The 17,211-nt window shown below is 50.9% G+C and overlaps 1 protein-coding gene across 2 annotated transcripts in view; it reads right to left on the reverse strand.

Moving 5' to 3' along the window:
• pvrl2l (PVR cell adhesion molecule related 2 like) overlaps positions 1–17,211 on the reverse strand; it is an 85,166-nt gene that overhangs the window by 67,066 nt on the left and 889 nt on the right. The gene's annotated exons all lie outside the window — the stretch shown is intronic.

Below are 17,211 nucleotides of genomic sequence, written 5' to 3' on the forward strand. Positions count from 1 at the left end.
GTATTCTTGATGCAGACCACATGGAAGTCAGCTCAGTCGCCATAGAGAATGGCCTTAGAGTGCCAAGAGATGATGCCAGTGGTTGACCAAAGAGAGAGGGAAAGACTGAGAGGAAGGAGAGAGAGACAGAGAGGGAAAGAAAGAGGGACAGACAGAGAAAGAAGGAGGGAAAGAGAGAGGGACAGACAGAGAGACAAGGAGAGCGAGACTGTAGATGACAGTGGAGGCACAAAGAGATGTTTTTAACGCCACAGCAGACGGTGGAACACATAGCCTGCTGTGCCTGTGCTGTGTTCGGTCCAGCTGAACGCGCACGTACTGCTGCGTTGTGCAACGGGAGGTTTGGGATTTCTGTTCCTGCTGCGAGAAAAAAAAACTCCCCTCATCTCTCCTGCCCAGCTAACACACACACACACACACACACACACACACACACACACACACACACTCCAAAACATATGTACGTGTGCAGACAGACTCGCACATGATGCAACCTCTGTGCTCCCCCCTCGTCTCCCCAGTGGGTTCTTGTGGTGTTTCAGGGCCCCCGCACTCAGGCCCCTCACCCCCCCACCTCCTTCACTCCACCACCGCTCCTGCAGTGCTGCTGTGTTCCACCGCTGCTCTGCGCGTGGGCGATGCGCGTGCCAGCTCCGTTTTCAGTGGGGGAACTCGGGAGTGAGAGAGGAAGCGAAGAGGAGAGAGGAGAGGAGAGGAGAGGAGGGGGGCTATCTGGGCGTGCGTCCACACACACACACACACACACACACACACAATCACAGACGTTGCGAATCAAGCCTTTCCCCCTGGACCACCCCTCCCCTTTCCCTCCCTGCCGCTCACCCCTCCTGCGGCAACAGCGACTTTAGCCAGACTTTTTGAGCTGGAGAGAAAAGACTTTTGATTGCCAGTCTCCTCTCTCTCTCTCTCTCGCTTTCTCTCTTTCAGTTTCTCTCTATGTCTCTCACTCAATCTCAGTTTCAGACACACACACACACACACACACACATTCTTTGTTTCTCTCTCTCTCTCTCTCTCACACACACACACACACACTCACACACTCACACTCTCTCTCTCTCTCTCTCTCTCTCACCCCTTACCCACACACATACTCTCCCTGGCATCCCCATTGCGCGTAGAGTTTGTCAGCGATTCATTAATTCGTCATCATCATCACCATCGCTGCTCTGAGCTTGGGGGCCACCGAGGGATTGCTGTGTTTTTTTTTCTTTTCCTCTCCTGTGTTCCCCCTCCCTCACTTCCTCCGTTCCCCTTTTTCTCCCTCTTGCTCTCTCCTTCCCTCCCTTTGTCTCTCTTCTCCTCTTTGAGGCAGAGGGGAAATGGCTGCAGGCAGTGAACAGAGGAGGGAGAGAAGTGAGAGAGAAAGAAAGAGAGAAGAGAGAGAGAGAGAGAGAAGGGAGGAAGGGAGGGAGGGAGGGAGGGAGGGAGGGAGTGAGCAAGTGGTGGGGTAAAAACCAATGCAAAGGGAAGGCTGTGACGCCAAGCGCGATTAGAGCTATGACACTCCCTGATTAAACACACATTTAAATAGACGCTGCCTTGGGAATAGGGGAGGCGTGGGGGAAGATAGAGACAGAGTGAGAGACGGAGAGAGAGAGAGAGAGAAAGAAAAACTGAGAGAGAGAGAGAGAGAGAGAAAGAGAAAGAGAGAGAGAGACTTTCATTGCCTTCACGTTGCTTTGCCTCATTCTCCAAAGAGGTACTTAAACTGGCATAGATTATTAATGCCTGGGGTAGAAACGTGGGGCCTTCTGCCGCTGCTCACAGCGCCATCTCATACCCTCCCCTCCTCTCTTTCTCTCTCTCCCTCCCTCCATCTCTCTCTCTATCCCTCTCTCCTCCATCTCCCTCACGGCGTCTTCAATCCGGCCTTCTCTCTTTCACTCTAGTGCTGCTGCTCGCTCTCGCTCTCTGCCCCCCCCTCCTTTAAACCTACCTCCCTCACTTCCCTCTCTGTTCCCCCTGTTCACCCTGTCCATCTCTCCCTCTCCATGACTAGAACATACCTTTTTTCTCCACTCCATCCATCTATATCTCTCCCTCCCTCCCTCCCTCTCTGGCCGCCTTTCTACATCTATGGCCCACCGCACTTTCCATCAGTGTCAGCGCTTATCCATCTGTTGGCCCCTATACAGTATGCCCACAAAAAGCACTTCAGTTTCTCCCCTCTCCTCTCTCTCTCTCTCTCTCCCCTTCCCATCTTCCTGCCATGTGCATTAATTCTGTGTTTTTTTTGGCATTTACTGTATTTCTCTGTCTCTTTGTTTTCTCGTTTTTTCCCTCTCTTTCTTTTCACTCAGTGCCCCTCTCCTCATCCCATCTGAGTAGGTATTGGTTAGGACGCAGCGTCCCAGGTTGGAGATGCCCTACTTTCTCTCTCCTGCTGTTTATTTATTCACACGCACAAGGAGAGAGAGAGAGAGAGATACAGATTGAAAGAGAAAGAGGGAGAGGAGAAATCAGAGGAGAAGGGCTCTTGCGTCTGATCGACCCATTTGCGATGAGCATTTTTGACATTCCCGCTCATCATTAACGTGCTCCTGCCCCCAGATAAAGGGGTTAAATGGTCGCAGATTAGCTAGCGCTAGCGCTCACTCACTCGGGCGCTAACCAACGGGAGCCCCTCCTCCTCCTCCCTCAAGTTTCCCCAGCGCTGAGCTGCAGCTCCTGGGGTCTGAGCCAGAGCCTCTCCTATTGACCCTCCCCCGCCCCTGCCCCAACAACACACTCACACACACACACACACACACACACACACACACACACACACACACACACCATACACATACACATACACATACACATACTGTACACAAACACAAACACACACACACACACACCTCTCCTGACAGAAGCCTAGCGAGACGCAATGGCGTCTTAGTGGGGGGACGGGGAGTGAGGATGGCCCTGAGCAGTCAGATTGTTTTTTCCCCCCGGGCCGCTATCGCAGCATTAGTGTCAACACTACGCCACGACAACAGATCTGATGAGGCTTAATAGGACGTTCCGTGATACCTGATTGTTACTGACGCGGTTGACCTCACCCAAATGCCAGCGCGCACACACACACACACACACACACACACACACACACACACACATAAGCTACATGCACACTGCCGCACATGGACACTGAAACACTACACGTAAACACACACACACAAACAATCACATCATACACTCACACACAGGCTTATCACAGCATAAACACACACAGACAGACACAAATATTCCCTCGTCACTTACTCTCTCTCACACACACACACACACACACACTTTACCCACTCTCCCATGCTGCTGGCCCCAGCCACCGCATGTCAGGCTAGCCAGCCCCCAGAGCCTGCGGAGGCCCCACTCACTGCGCCTGGTGTGGCTTGTGGCAAGGGCGAGTGGGCCGCTGTGGAGCGTCCTGGAGCACGTCCAGGTCCCTCGCGCCGCAGGAGTAAAGCGCTTTGATGGCTCCATTAGCCTCCGCGGCTACAGGACTTCATTAGGCAGCAGACCCCCCCCCTACGCACACGCACATACAGGCAGGCACACACACACACACACACACACACACACACACACACACACACACACACCACACACACAGGCACACATGCCATGGGAACTGGGCGAGTAAAAAACCCAACCAGACTGCCGAGGAGGACAGGCAGCCAGTGACGAGTCCTAATTAATTAGCTCGCCGGGTGCCGGAGCAGCCAGTATTGTTACTGCCGTAGGAGAGAGGGAGAGAGGGGAGGGGAGGGTAACAACAGCAACAACAACAACAACAACAGCAGGAGTTCGGGAAAAGCGAAAGAAAAGGGGAAAAAAATGGTGGTAAAGAATGGCTTGTAAATAGCTGATGGTGATCCAGGTGTGGGACGACTTCGCGTGGCGGCGTGGGGTGGGTGTTCGACTGACCCTGAATCAGTTGCTGGCGGGAGCGGAAAACGAGTCAAACCAAGCAGCACGGGCCCTTCACCAGGGCTAATGAGACACAGGTGCTGGCAATGAAAGGAGGGAAAGAAAGACAGATTGAGAGAGGAGAGGAAAAGGAGGAGGAGGAGGGAGGGAGGGAGGATGAGGAGCGGATGAGGAGCGCTTGTGAAGAGCTGGGGAGGCAGAGAAAAAGACCATGCTGAGGAGGAGCGAGGAAGAAATAAAAAAGAAACCAGGAAAAGAGCTGAGAAAATTCCCTAAAGAGGGAAAGAAAAGAACTAAAGAAAGAGTGAAGTAAAAGGAAATAAGGAGAAAAAGGAAGAAGGCTATAATGCAAAAATGAAATAGGCAGTCGACAGGCGCGGAGGACTCGGAAGAAGAGAAAGAGCTTCATAATCTCAGACAGCAAAGAAGAACGGCAGAAAGAGAGAAGGAACGAGGCGCGCCAAGAGAGCCAAAAAAAACGCGAGCTGAAGCTGAATAAACCACAGACATTAAGAATGAGGAATAGAGAGAGAGAGAGAGAGAGAGAGAGAGAGAGAGAAGAGAATGACTCAGGAAAAGAGCCGCAGAAAGGGAAACACCGGGTACTAATTGGGGGGATAGAAACAGAAATGCAGACCCGGAATCAGGAGAAAAGAGGAGGAAATAAACAGACAAGTCGGTTGGCACCTTGATAATAATAATAATAATAATAATAAAAAAAAAGAGAGCTGTTAAAAAGAGGGCAGATGGAGGACTGGAAAAGCCTGAGAGATGAAAAAACGAATGATGGAGATACAGTAAGTGATGGTGGAAGGGAAGGTGAAGATAAAATCTGGATAGGATTTGTGCAGTGATGGAGGACGATTGCTGACAGGGACATGGAAGATACTGAGAGAAGGCCGAGAGCGAGGGAAAGTCGGGGGAGAGTGAGAGGAAGTGAATGAGCGAGAGACTGAGAGAGTGTGAAAGAAAAGAAAGTGAGGTAGAGAGAATGGAGGGGGGTGGGTTGCCTTATTATAAATCAAGAAGCAGGAAGGAGGGAGTGTGAACATGACAGTGAGAGTGTCTCCAGTTCTCATTAATGAGCTCGATTGATGAAGGTGTGTATGCATAATGTGTGTGTGTGTGCCTAAATCTGCCTTTGTGCTAATAAGTGTATATTTATGCAACTGTGTGTGTGTGTGTGTGTTTGTGTGAGTGTGTCCGTGTATTTCGCATCTAAGCGAAAGATCAGAGAGTGAGAGAGAAGACAGGGAGGCGATAATGAAGCGGTGATTCCCCATCGGAGAGAGCGATGGGTGGGGGGAGTGTGTGCATGTGCATGTGCCTGTGCGTGTGTGTGTGTGTGGGGTGTGTGTGTGTGAGAGAGTGTGGTGGAGCTCACTCCGCTCCACGTGAGTCTCCTGTCCAGGTCTCTCACCTGCGTGTCGAATCCTCTGCTCTCTCTCACCCAGTCAGGCCTTGAGCTGGAGTGGAAAGATCTGGAAAGAGCCAATCAGCCCTCATTTCTTCTTCTCTCCAGGCTTACTTGAAAATAAGGGCTTCTCTCTCTCTCTCTCTCTCTCTCTCTCTCTCTCTCTCTCTCTCTCTCTCCTCTCTCTCTCTCTCGCTCTCTCTCGCTCTCTCACTCACTCAGTCTTATTTCTTTGGTCTGTTCTAAAGCGTATCTAAGTCTTTCTTTGGACCCGCTCATAATGACTGCAATAAGGGAATGGCTTGTTCTTGATACAGCAGCCAGAACCCTTTTTGTCTTCATCGTGCAGAGCTGCATATGAGAATCTCCATTGATTTCCAGTCTTCTAATCCTTTCCTCGCAGGCCCCATTAGAGCGTTTGTGATGGCACTGGCAGAGGCTTGGCTGGCTCTCTCGTCTCTCTGGAGCGTAGGGTGTTATTTAGTTTTTTTTTTCCTTCTTCTTTTTTTTTGGGTTTGTTCGGTGACAGCTCTTATCTGTAATCTTGCAGGTCTCTTAAGGTGAAGAAAGTAGGCCATAATTTAGCTATTCTTCCAGAGCATGTGAGTCCTCAAAGGACAATGGGTAATAATGCAGGGCCACCGTCTGTCTACCTCTGTCTCTCTGTTTCTCTCTTTCTTTGTCTCTTTCTTTCTTTCTTTCTTTCTTTCTTTCTTTCTTTCTTTCTTTCTTTCTTTCTCTCTTTCCCTCTCTCTCTCTCTCTCTCTCTCTCTCTCTCTCTCTCTCTCTCTCTCTCTCTCTCTCTGTCTCTCTCTGGCTATATCTGAGTGGGTTGGATGGATAGGGCGATTGTTGAGCTCGGGGGCCAGAGGGAAGTGGTTTGCGACGTCCAGTCCACCAGATAAGATCAGAGAGCGTGACCGGAGCTGGCATTACCCTTCCCCTCCCCCCCCTGGCCTCCGGGGCCTGCTTCCTCTTCCTCTCCCGCGGTCAGCCTGAGCCTCCCGGACCACACGCACGCATGTACCGCCAAGCCTCATTTGTTCACCACCCCCATGCCCCCCCGTTCTCATCCCCTAAGGCCTCCGCAGTCCCCCAAACTCACCACTCACCACCCCCATGCCCCCCATTCTCATCCCCTAAGGCCTCCGCAGTCCCCCAAACTCACCACTCACCATCCTCATGCTGCCAGACTGAAACGACCAACTGCACACCCCTAGCCCAGCCAAATAGGCCTGGCTTCCCTGGCCCAGTTAGTTTTAATATTTTCGGTTCTGCTTTTTTCTTTTTTTTTTTTTCATGGGTTTGCCTTTGTGTAGCTGCAAGCTGTGTGTGTGTGGGGCGAGGGGGATTGGTGTCGGTGTGGTGCGGTCCGGCTTGATTTACTCCCTACGGCACATGTGATGTGATGTGAAGTGGACGTGGATAAGAAGTGGACGCTGTTTTTCACAGTAAAGCGATACTCTCTCTGAGCACTCTGGCATTGAGGTCGGCGGTTGGGGATAGAGGGGGGGAGGGGGAGGAACAGGAAAGGCAAAACGAGCACATGGAAAAGGGCAGAAAACATAATGCCCCCCCCCCCCCCCGTTCAGAGAGGTGCATAAGAAGGTGAAGACCGAGGATGTGTGTGCGTGTGTGTGTGCGTGTGTGTGTGCGTGTGTGTGTGTGTGTGTGTGTGTGTGTGTAGCAGGGCCACTGACTAAAGTGCACTGCGTGGCGCTGGAGTGCACTGTTGCATGCTAACCTGCCCCTGGTCCCTGTGCGCGGGGGCAGAGCGGAGGCCAGACTGAGGAGTTAATGTTTTAGCACGTCTCCCCTGCTGTGGGCTCTCTCTCCTCTCCCTCTCGCCCGCCGCTCCTCTGATATTCATAAGCACAGAACTTCCTGGAATGCAAGTGCGGGTTACATGGGGTCAAATCTATCTGGATGTTTGACCTAGAGCTACCGTTGGAAAATTGATTGAATGCCTCAGATTCCTGACGTAGAGTAGGCTGGACACTTTAAGGATTAAAGCAGCCCTGCCCAGCTGGAGGTCGCCATGGCTAGATTACCATACGGTGCCTGTGTTTGGGATTGACACTTGGGATTGACACCTGGTGTTCTGCCTTACAGACCAGCATGATGAAATAATGAGAATTGCATGACCCTTCATAGCCCTATTCTAGAAGGTTCCAGGAGTGGAATGATGACTCCGATTACCATATGGTGCCTCTGTTGGGGATTGACACATTTGGATTGACACTTGGTGTTCTACTTTGTACACTCACACAATGAAGTAATGAGAATGGTGTGCTGTAATATAACTCTTCTAGAAGATTCCAGGGATGTGTAATGATGACCCAGATAATTGAGTCAGTGAAATGGGAGTATGGACTTTGATTACACCGTCAGGCTTGGCTGCACTGACGGTACAGTATGTGTGTGTGTGTGTTTGTGTGTGTGTGTGTGTGTGTGTAAAGGTTTTGGAAAAACCAAAGAGCTTTGGATGTCAGTGACTGGCTTCCTGTGCGTTTGTTTGTGTGTATTAGTGAGTGGACGTGCACACACACACTCACTCACTCACACACTCCGATTTCGACAAGTAGATTCATAAGAACAGATCGTGGCCTGCTCTTCCCGTAAGAGGACGCGGGGAGCTCCAGGGGAGGCTGAGTAACTGCTGAGTCAGGGTCAGCTGCTGCCCAACCCCTCTGTAAGGAGCCAATGGGACTCACTCTGATCTCAAATCTGTAGCCCAGGAGTCTTTCTTCTTATCAACAGCCTTCAATTTAAGACAGGATATATGTGTGTAGGCCTGTGTAGTAGTGTGTGTGTGTGTGTGTGTGTGTGTGTGTGTGTGTGTGTGTGTGTGTGTGTGTCTTATCAGATACTATATTTGCTGTGTGAGTATAGGCTAAGTCTACCTCTGTGTCTTGGATGTGTGTGTTTCCTGTGTTTGTGATCTGTATTTGTGTGTGTGTGTGTGCATGTGTGTTGAAGTGGTTGGAGAGGGGCTGGAGACCCTCTTAAGGCGCAAGGGTTGTGTTTTGTTTGTCTCCATGGTGTGATTCATAGATAGAGGAGTGAGGCGGAGAAGAAACAGAAGGAGCCAGACAGATGGAGATGGAGAGAGAGAGAGAGAGAGGGAGGAGAGAGAGAGAGAGAGAGAGAGAGAGAGAGAGAGAGAGAGAGAGAGAGAGAGAGAGAGGGAGAGAGGGGGAGTAGAGAGAGGCTGTCCCAAAAGTTCAGTACAGTCTGCGCCCCTCCACCAACCAATGTACAGAGTCGAACTCCCTATAGTATCTCCTGTCTCATCTCTTTCTACCCGTCACACCCTTTCCCTTCACCCAGTTCTCTCTCTCTCTCTCTCTCTCTCTCTCTCTCTCTCTCTCTCTCTCTCTCTCCTCTTTGCTGTTCCATCTCTCCACATCCCTCGCTCTGGCTTCCTCCCTCCTGGCAGTGCGCTGCGTCGACACTCTGATGTGCTCCATGTAAGCAGATGTGACGGAGAGCGAGCAGCTGTTGCTCAGCCTCCCAGCTGCTTCAGTTCACCCCCCCACCCCGACATACACCCCCCCCCCCCCCCCACCCACACACACACTGACACACACACATTTGCTCACACACATGCCCTATCCCTAGTCTGACTCCCTCTGATGCATTTCCTAGGCAAAGCCCTCATACTCCCCCAGTCCTTCCAAATGATAACCACCCCCCCTTCTTACACACTCATAACTCCCTTAACAACAACACATGTTCCTGGAAGTCCTGACAAATATGTGTGTGTGTATGTATGTGTGCATGTGCACATAGATATACTGTATGTGCATGTGATGCATATGTTGGCCTACTTGTTAGTGTATGAGTGTGTGTGTGTGTGTGTCTGTGTGTGTGTAGAGGGGCTGGGGGGTGGTGGTGGTGATGATGAAATCCCTGGCACACCATGCATATCTAAACGCGGTTATTAAAAAACAACACGCACAAGCGTCATAAAAGGGTGGAAAACTAGGGGAAAAGTGGGTAATATGGCCTCATGTGTGCGTGGTGATGGGAGATGGGACACGCACAGTCCTAATCTCCACGACAACAAGGACGGGCGTTTGATGGGGTTGGAGTGAAGGGCGGAGCGAGTCACTCACACTCTCTCTCTCTCTCTCTCTCTCCTCTCTCTCTCTCTCTCTCTCCTCTCTCTCTCTCTCTCTCTCTCTCTCTCTCTCTCTCTCTCTCTCTCTCTCTCTAACGCACTGAGGAGGTGTGAATTGGGGGATTAAGGGGCTTAGGCTCGCCGTTGCTTGAAGAGGCATGACACTCACTCAAACACACACACACACGGTCACACACACACACACACACACACACACACACATATATATGTAGACACACACTCACACATAACGATTAAAAGGCCAGCTCGGGCGCTGATGTCTCAGCTGACCCCTGAATGTCCCTTTCATCACCCAGAGGCTGGACCTCCAGTCAGGCAGAACCAGCTGGCCTCCGACCCCCTCCCAGAGGGTGGGGATGGACATAGGGGGGTGGTGTGGAGGGCTTGGCTGCATGGGCCCAATCAAATGGCGCTTTGATCCATCCAGATGGGGTCTGGTACTCAGACAAGCCAATGAGATTTTAATTCATTAAGAACTTGGTGAGCTTTTTGTGTGTGTGTGTGTGTGTGTGAGATGAGGAGGAGGAGGGGGGGGCTGTGATGAGGAGGGAGACTTGGGGGTAAGTTGTGGGCGCGAACCCGTCAGCCGGGACGTTCCGGCTGGGGTGGCAGCACTGGTGCTGCTTTGAATTCTGGGTAACGAGCAGTGATCTGAGGAGGCCTGGCGCGGCACGGAACAGGCAGCCCCTTTGATCAAAACTCCTCGGTCCGGCAGCCTGCTCTGCTTGTTGTGGGTGACCTTCAGCTGTGTGTGTGTGTGTGTGTGTGTGTGAGAGAGAGAAGGAGAGAGAGAGATTGAGGCGATGAGGAGGAGGAGGAGAATGTTCCACTGCTGATTTTCCTCCACCGCTCACAATCCGTACGTGACGAGCATCTCGTCACCGCTGACTCCGATGCTCCATAATTAGTTTTCTCCCAGCGCTTGTTGTCTGTCTGAGTGTGTGTGTGTGTGTGTGTGTGTGTGTGTGTACAGTAGGTGTGTGTGTGTGTGTGTGTGTCTATCCCTCTGCTCTGTGACAGATTGTGCAGTGAATCCAGGAAATGGACTGGATGACTGTAAGGGGAGTGTGTGTGTTTGTGTGTTTGTGTGTGTGTGTGTGTGTGTGTGCGTGTGCGCGTGTGTGTGTGTTTGTGCGTGTGCGCGTGCGTGCGTGTGTGTAATCAACAGGAGAGCGTGTCCCAGGGGCGCCCGCCCCACAGTGCTCATGCCAGCCAGGGCAGATTTGGGTCCTTTAATCAGCGCAGACAGGCGACAAGCCACCTAATTTCTGAAGCTTATGCCCTAAAGCCACTCATCTGTGTGTGTGTGTATCTCAGTGTATATGTGTGCATATGTGTGTATCTGTGTCTTCTTGTGTGTGTCCTTGTGAGTGGGTTTGTGGGTATGTTCACATTTATATGAATATTTGTGTGGATGTGTGTGTGTGAATGTGGGTTTCTAAGCGTGTGTGTGTATATATTATGTCTCTGTGTGTGTGTGTGTGTGTGTGTAATAACCCTAGAGTGACGATTCCTGACACACGGCCCAGATAAATGTGCGTCAGCTTGGCATTGATGCCACCTCCCCGATCAGGGCCCGTGTCAGTGCTACCAAATAATGTGATCGCTGTGAGGATAAAGACCCGGTAATGCCTGAATATACTAAAGCAGGAACTAGATGTGTTAGCACCGGCAGCTGGAGAAAAGGTGACCTTATGGGGGATGATGGCGGGCTGCTACCCTGGGCAAACCGAGTCTGTTCCGAGCTTATTCTCTCACAGATATATGCATTTGGCCACACCGACACACACACACACACACACACACACACACACACACACACACACACACACACACACACACACACACACACACAGAGAGGCAGTATACACAATGGAAGGTTTATACCCTTTTGGTATGCTGCACACCCACACAGCTACGCTGTTTGATTCCCAATCCCCATGTCTCATCAGGAATCAAATTGCCTGAATAGTGCAACACTTTTGAGGCTGAGCAGTGCAACATTACCTTCCGGATGATCGAGTTCAAATGTAAAGGAAGCATTGTTTTTGTTTTCAAATAAACATAGCCCACTGTAATTGCTGATATAGAGCAGTACTAGTTGTATGTAGCCCCCAATACAGTGCACCCACAGTCAGCTTGTGCACATGACCTGAGCCGCCCAAACTAGGACAATCAGCTGACTTCTGCTTCCTCAACTTCTTAATGGCAGTAATCACACGCTGGTATTGTAGTGGTTTTAAAACAGTAGCCGACGATTCTGCCAAAAACAGATCAGAGCACACACACACACACACACACACAGGCATGCACCCACCCGCACACACCCACCCACACAAACACACGCATGCACGCCGACATAAACACACACACACACAGTGTTTCCCCCAACCCACATGCCCACACACGCTCACGTGTGTATTGGACAATAGCATCCAAGTATCATGTCGCCTGAGTGTAAGGCTTTCATCTAAACTGGTGATGTGCAGTGTAGCATGCTCTCTGCCCAAACAGGTGCACACTCACCAGAGCGAATGAGATCGGGTTTTTGTGTGTGTGTGTGTGTGTGTGTGTGTGTGTGTGTGTGTGTGTGTTTGTTTGTGTCACTCTGGTTCATATCCAGGCACCTGCAGCCCATCACCTGGCATTTGAATTGGCATCTGCACACCATGCACATCGACACAAACACACACACACACACACACACACACACACAATCTAGCACACACACACACTCATCCTCACCAAGCCATCACATAAGCTGTTATGTACACTCGGCCATAGACAAACACTGCAAATATCAGACAAGTATACTATTAATGTGCACAAACATTACACATATACCTACCAGTGTGTACACGTAAGCTTGAGAACAACCACACACAAACACCCTCCACACATCCTCTCTTTACACAAACAAGCGCTCACACGCTGCACACACAGATGTACCCATTAAACACACAAACAAACACACACATACACAAACACACAAACATGTCCCCTTTATAGCGTCAACGTCCTGCTTTTCAGGAAAAGCAAAGGGAGAGGCGGGGGGCGGGGGGCGGGGGGGGGGGGGGGGGGGGGGGGAGAAAGGGGGAAAAAAAGCGCAATGAAATCCTTAATAGAAAAAAAAAAAACAGCGGGCCCCCTCTGCTGTTTACTGATAAGGCGGGAGAGGGCCACGCGGGCGCTAACATCTGCTGGCGCTGTGGGTCTCTTCTCTTCTCCGGGGCTGGTGTGTTTCCACGCGCTCCCACTCCTAGATGAGCCGGGTGTAAGCCCATTGCCGCCACGTGCTGCGCTGCGTTCGCCCCTGCCCCGAAACGCTGGGCTAGGCAGACTGCTCCGCGGCTGGATCATTTGCCTAATGTGACGAATGAGGCTAAACATGAGCGCTATCACTCCAGGGGGTGTGTGTGTGTGTGTGTGTGTGTTTGTGTGTGTGAGTGTTTATTTATGTACGAGATGCACGTACGTGGGTGGGGGTCGTCAGTGAGTAAGTGGAAAGCCAGACCATTTGGTCAGTCAGCACCTCCTGTGCCTTCACACGCTATACATTCACACCACGCAGAAGTGGAAAGTTATGTCCATGACCTTTTTATGCCAGAAGGCTTTCAGTGTGAAGTCCCCACTTATGGCAAACGCACTCACACAAACATACATATAATACACACGCCCCCACAAGCACATGCCCTTTTGAAAAACTGAATTCCATCACACCCCTCACCCTACACACACACACACACACACACACACACACACACACACACACACACACACACACACACACACACACACACACACACACACACGGACTACTCCAGCCAGACCCAGTATGCTGCCAGTGACCCACCCTTCTCCTTCGCTGTATTTGTCATGGAGGTTTTCTATTATTCACCGCATTTGCCGTAATACGATTAACCTCTGATTCAGTAAAATACCTCCTAAGACCATGCTGCTAATCCTAACCATATGAAACGCGTCTCTCTCTCGCTCTTTCTCTCTCTCTCTTTCTCTCTCTCCCTCCCTTTCCACTCTTTCTCTCCTGCCCTCCTTCTCTCTTTGTCCTTCTCCATCTCTCTTTCATTTCAGCTCCAATTCAATTCGGTTCCATTCAGCACGAGGAGCTTTTCTGGCGTTGCGGGTAGCGCTGCTTTTGCTTTGCTAAGCAAGACAGATTAAACAGAGCCCGAATAGATGAAAACACGAAGCACTTTTTCTCTCCGTTCTTCCTCCATCCTTCTTTCCGTCGCTCTCCCTCGATGGCATTGTCTCCTCTCACTGTCTCCCACCACCCACTCCGTCCCCCATCCACTTGGTCTCTCGTTCCCTCTCTCTGTGTCTCTCTCTCCCTCTCTCTGTCTCTCTCTCTCCCTTTCTCTGTGTCTCTCTCTCCCTCTCTCTGTGTCTCTCTCCCTCTCTCTATCTCTCTTTTCCTCTCTCTGTCTCGCTTGTGCTGTCTGTTTCTCGCTTCCTCATAGGGCCCTTCTTCTGTCCCTTTCTATCCCTCTATCCCATTGTTTCCTACCTACTCTCACTCTGTCACTCTCACTCTGTCTCTCTCACTCTACCCAACTCTTCTGTGCCTTGCTGTTCTCTCCATCCATGCTCTCTCTCTCTCTCTCTCTCTCTCTCTCTCTCTCTCTCTCTCTGTCTCTGTCTCTGTGTCCACAATCATCTGTTTCTCTTATTTCTTTCTTTCTCTCCCTCTCCCTCTCCTGCTCTCCCTTCCTCCCTCCATCTCCATCCCCTGCAGCACATGACTGTGCTTGGTTCTTAGGCAGGCCAAGGGGGATGCAAAGTCACTGAATGAAAAGCATTGCCCGTGGATGTCTGGCTAGTTTTTTCCCCATCCTGGTGATTCAAACAGAATTGCATTGGCTTTGGTGTGTGTGTGTGTGTGTGTGTGTGTGTGTGTGTGTGTGTGTGGTGTGTTGGCTTTAGTGGACGTGTGTGTGTGTGCGCGCATTGGCTTTGGTGGACGTGTGTGTGCGTAGGTGGGCGTGGGCATAGGAAGGCTGTGCATGAGTGTGTGTGTGTGTGTGTGTGTGTTGGTGTCGATGTTTGAGGCAGGCAGCTCTCCCGCTGTGTGTGTGTGACGCGTGATAATAGGAGGGGGGTTTCTGAGTTTCAGTCCACTGTGTCTAGTAAGTGATGTGTGTGCCATGCCAAGAGAGACAACCATGAAAGAGTGTGTGTGTGAGTGTGTGTGTGAGCGTAAAGATAGAGGGAAAGGGGAGAGCATGGGGAGCCTGCTGTGTTTTCATTGGTTTTGTGTTTGGGTTTTGTTTTAGTGCTCATTAAAGGAGGCAGTAAAGTGCTCCCTCATCTCTCTCTCTCTCTGTCTGTCTGTCTCTCGCTTTCCTTCCCTCTTTTCTTTCTTGATTTTTCTCCCTTTCTTACTGCTTTCTTGTCTTTTCTCTCCTCCCCATGCAATCTCTCACTCCTTCTTCTCTCTCTCTTTCCCCCTCTCTCTCTCTCTCTCTCTCTCGCTCTCTCTCTCTCTCTCTCGCTCTCTCCCCCTCCCCCTCATGATGGCACCCCACATGAAATCGATGGTAATGCTGTAATCACGGTTTGTGGAGCTCTAACAAGGAGGTGAGGGAGGAGGGAGGGGGGCAGTAGGCGGAGGCCGGCTGACTCCCAGTGCTCCTCCCGGGGCTGTTAGTGCTCTCTGCTCCCCTCGGCCCTCCACGTCCCTAACACCCCCCCCCCCACCCCCCCCTCCACTCCCTATCCCCCCCCCTAACAATCTGTCTCACCACCCCCCCCCCCCACACCCTCACACTCCCCCTTCCCCCAGTGGTCCTTAGATTAGATGAGAGTGGCGTTGCGGTTCCTGTGCTGTTCTGCCCTGACCACCATGGCAACAGGACAGCCGTACTGATGCTGGCAGAGGCATGGATGGGCGAGATACTGTTTCTCCCTCCCTCCCTCCCTCCTTCTCTCTCTTTTCTCTATATATCTCTCAACTGATTTTCTGCCTTCTCCCCTCCCCTCTGTTTTTTTTCTTCTCCTCCATCACCCTCTCTCTGTGTCCATTCTTTCTCTCTCTCTCTCTCTCTCTCTCTCTCTCTCTCTAAACCCTCTCCATCCTCAGCCCAGACTCTTATCTCTCTCTGCCTTTTGCTTTCTCCTCTGTTTCTCTTCCCCTCTGTTTTCTGTCTGGCTGCTCTCCCTCGTTCCCTCTCTGTCACTTCAGTGTGTTTGTTCTGCTGTCATTCCAAGTCATTCTTCTCTCAAACTGCCTCTCCAGAATACCTATTTTCCACACCCCCACCTACCCCACACACCCCTTTCTTCTCTGTTTACCCTGCTCTTGCCCTCTCTTTTCCATCCATCCCTCGTTCTCTCGCTCCCTCTCTCTGTCTGCCATCTTATCTGCTCTCACTGTTTCTTTCCTCCTCCACATTCCTCAGTCAGGTGCCATGTAGAAGTTGCCTGTCAATAATTTAATAAGGAGAGTCCCCCCCCCCCACACACACACCACACACCACGCACACACACACGCGCACACACACACACACACACACACACACACACACACACACACACACACACACTCCCGGTGGTGGCATGAATAATTCACTCGGCTGGGTGTGGAGTAAGCCTAGGGGCTGCACACGGCCTTTTGTGTGAAGAGCCATCAAATGAATGGATATATAAATATGTAGATAAATACACGCGCCCAAGGCATGCATGTGCACTTTTCATAGAGGACTGGATAATAAGTCGTGTGTGTGTGTGTGTGTGTGTGTGTGTGTGTGTTTGTGAAACCTTATGGTGCAGCTATGCATTTTTGTGTGTACGTATGCATACATGCTTGGGTTTGTGTGTAGGTGTGTCTTCAGTGATGATTATTGCCTTTCTGAGAGTAGACATTTGAATGTGTGTGGGGGTGTGTGTGAAAGTTTATGAGCTCTTACCTCTGTAAATGAGTGTGTTCTGAATGTGTGTGTGCTGTGTATATTTTTCTGTGTGTGTGTGGGTGGGTGGGTGCAGGAGTCTGGAGAGCACATTCATCTCTATATAATGGGTGTGCATTCATCAGGTCTGGCGGGGGCAGGCAGGCTATTGCCTCCGTTTCACTGAGCCTCCTCAGGGCCCAAGCTGAGGCCTCCTGGGGCACCGCTGCTCAGTGCTGCGGCACCCTGCTACACACTCCACCACACACACACACACACACACACACACACACCACACACACACACAGCCTACTCATCTGATTACTGCCAGGCACACTCAAGTACACACATACACACTCATTAAAAACCATCACACACTGAAATACATATACATTCAACACATATGGGGTGCAACGTATGCATACAGATGTCCACAGTACACAAACACTTACACTTTCAGCTCACTCAGAATCTCATTGGTACACACACACACACACACACACACACACACACACATATACATATAGACACGCAAACGTGAATAATATACAGAGCATCCACAGCTCATATGGGAAAAACATGCACATGCACAGATGATCAGAGGACACAAAGCGTCACCCCCACCCACGGCCATGTGGCCAGTGAGGAGGCTCCGGATGAAATTAGAATTCACTTCACATTTCTCTCATGCCAATACTCTCTTGCACACGCGCACACACACACACACACACACACACACACACACACACACACACACACACACACACACACACTAACACACCACCCTCCAATAACCTAGCTGCCCCCTCCCC

This window comes from Alosa sapidissima, chromosome 21 (genome assembly GCF_018492685.1).
Source record: "Alosa sapidissima isolate fAloSap1 chromosome 21, fAloSap1.pri, whole genome shotgun sequence".
In the NCBI taxonomy this organism is placed as follows: Eukaryota; Metazoa; Chordata; class Actinopteri; order Clupeiformes; family Clupeidae; genus Alosa; species Alosa sapidissima.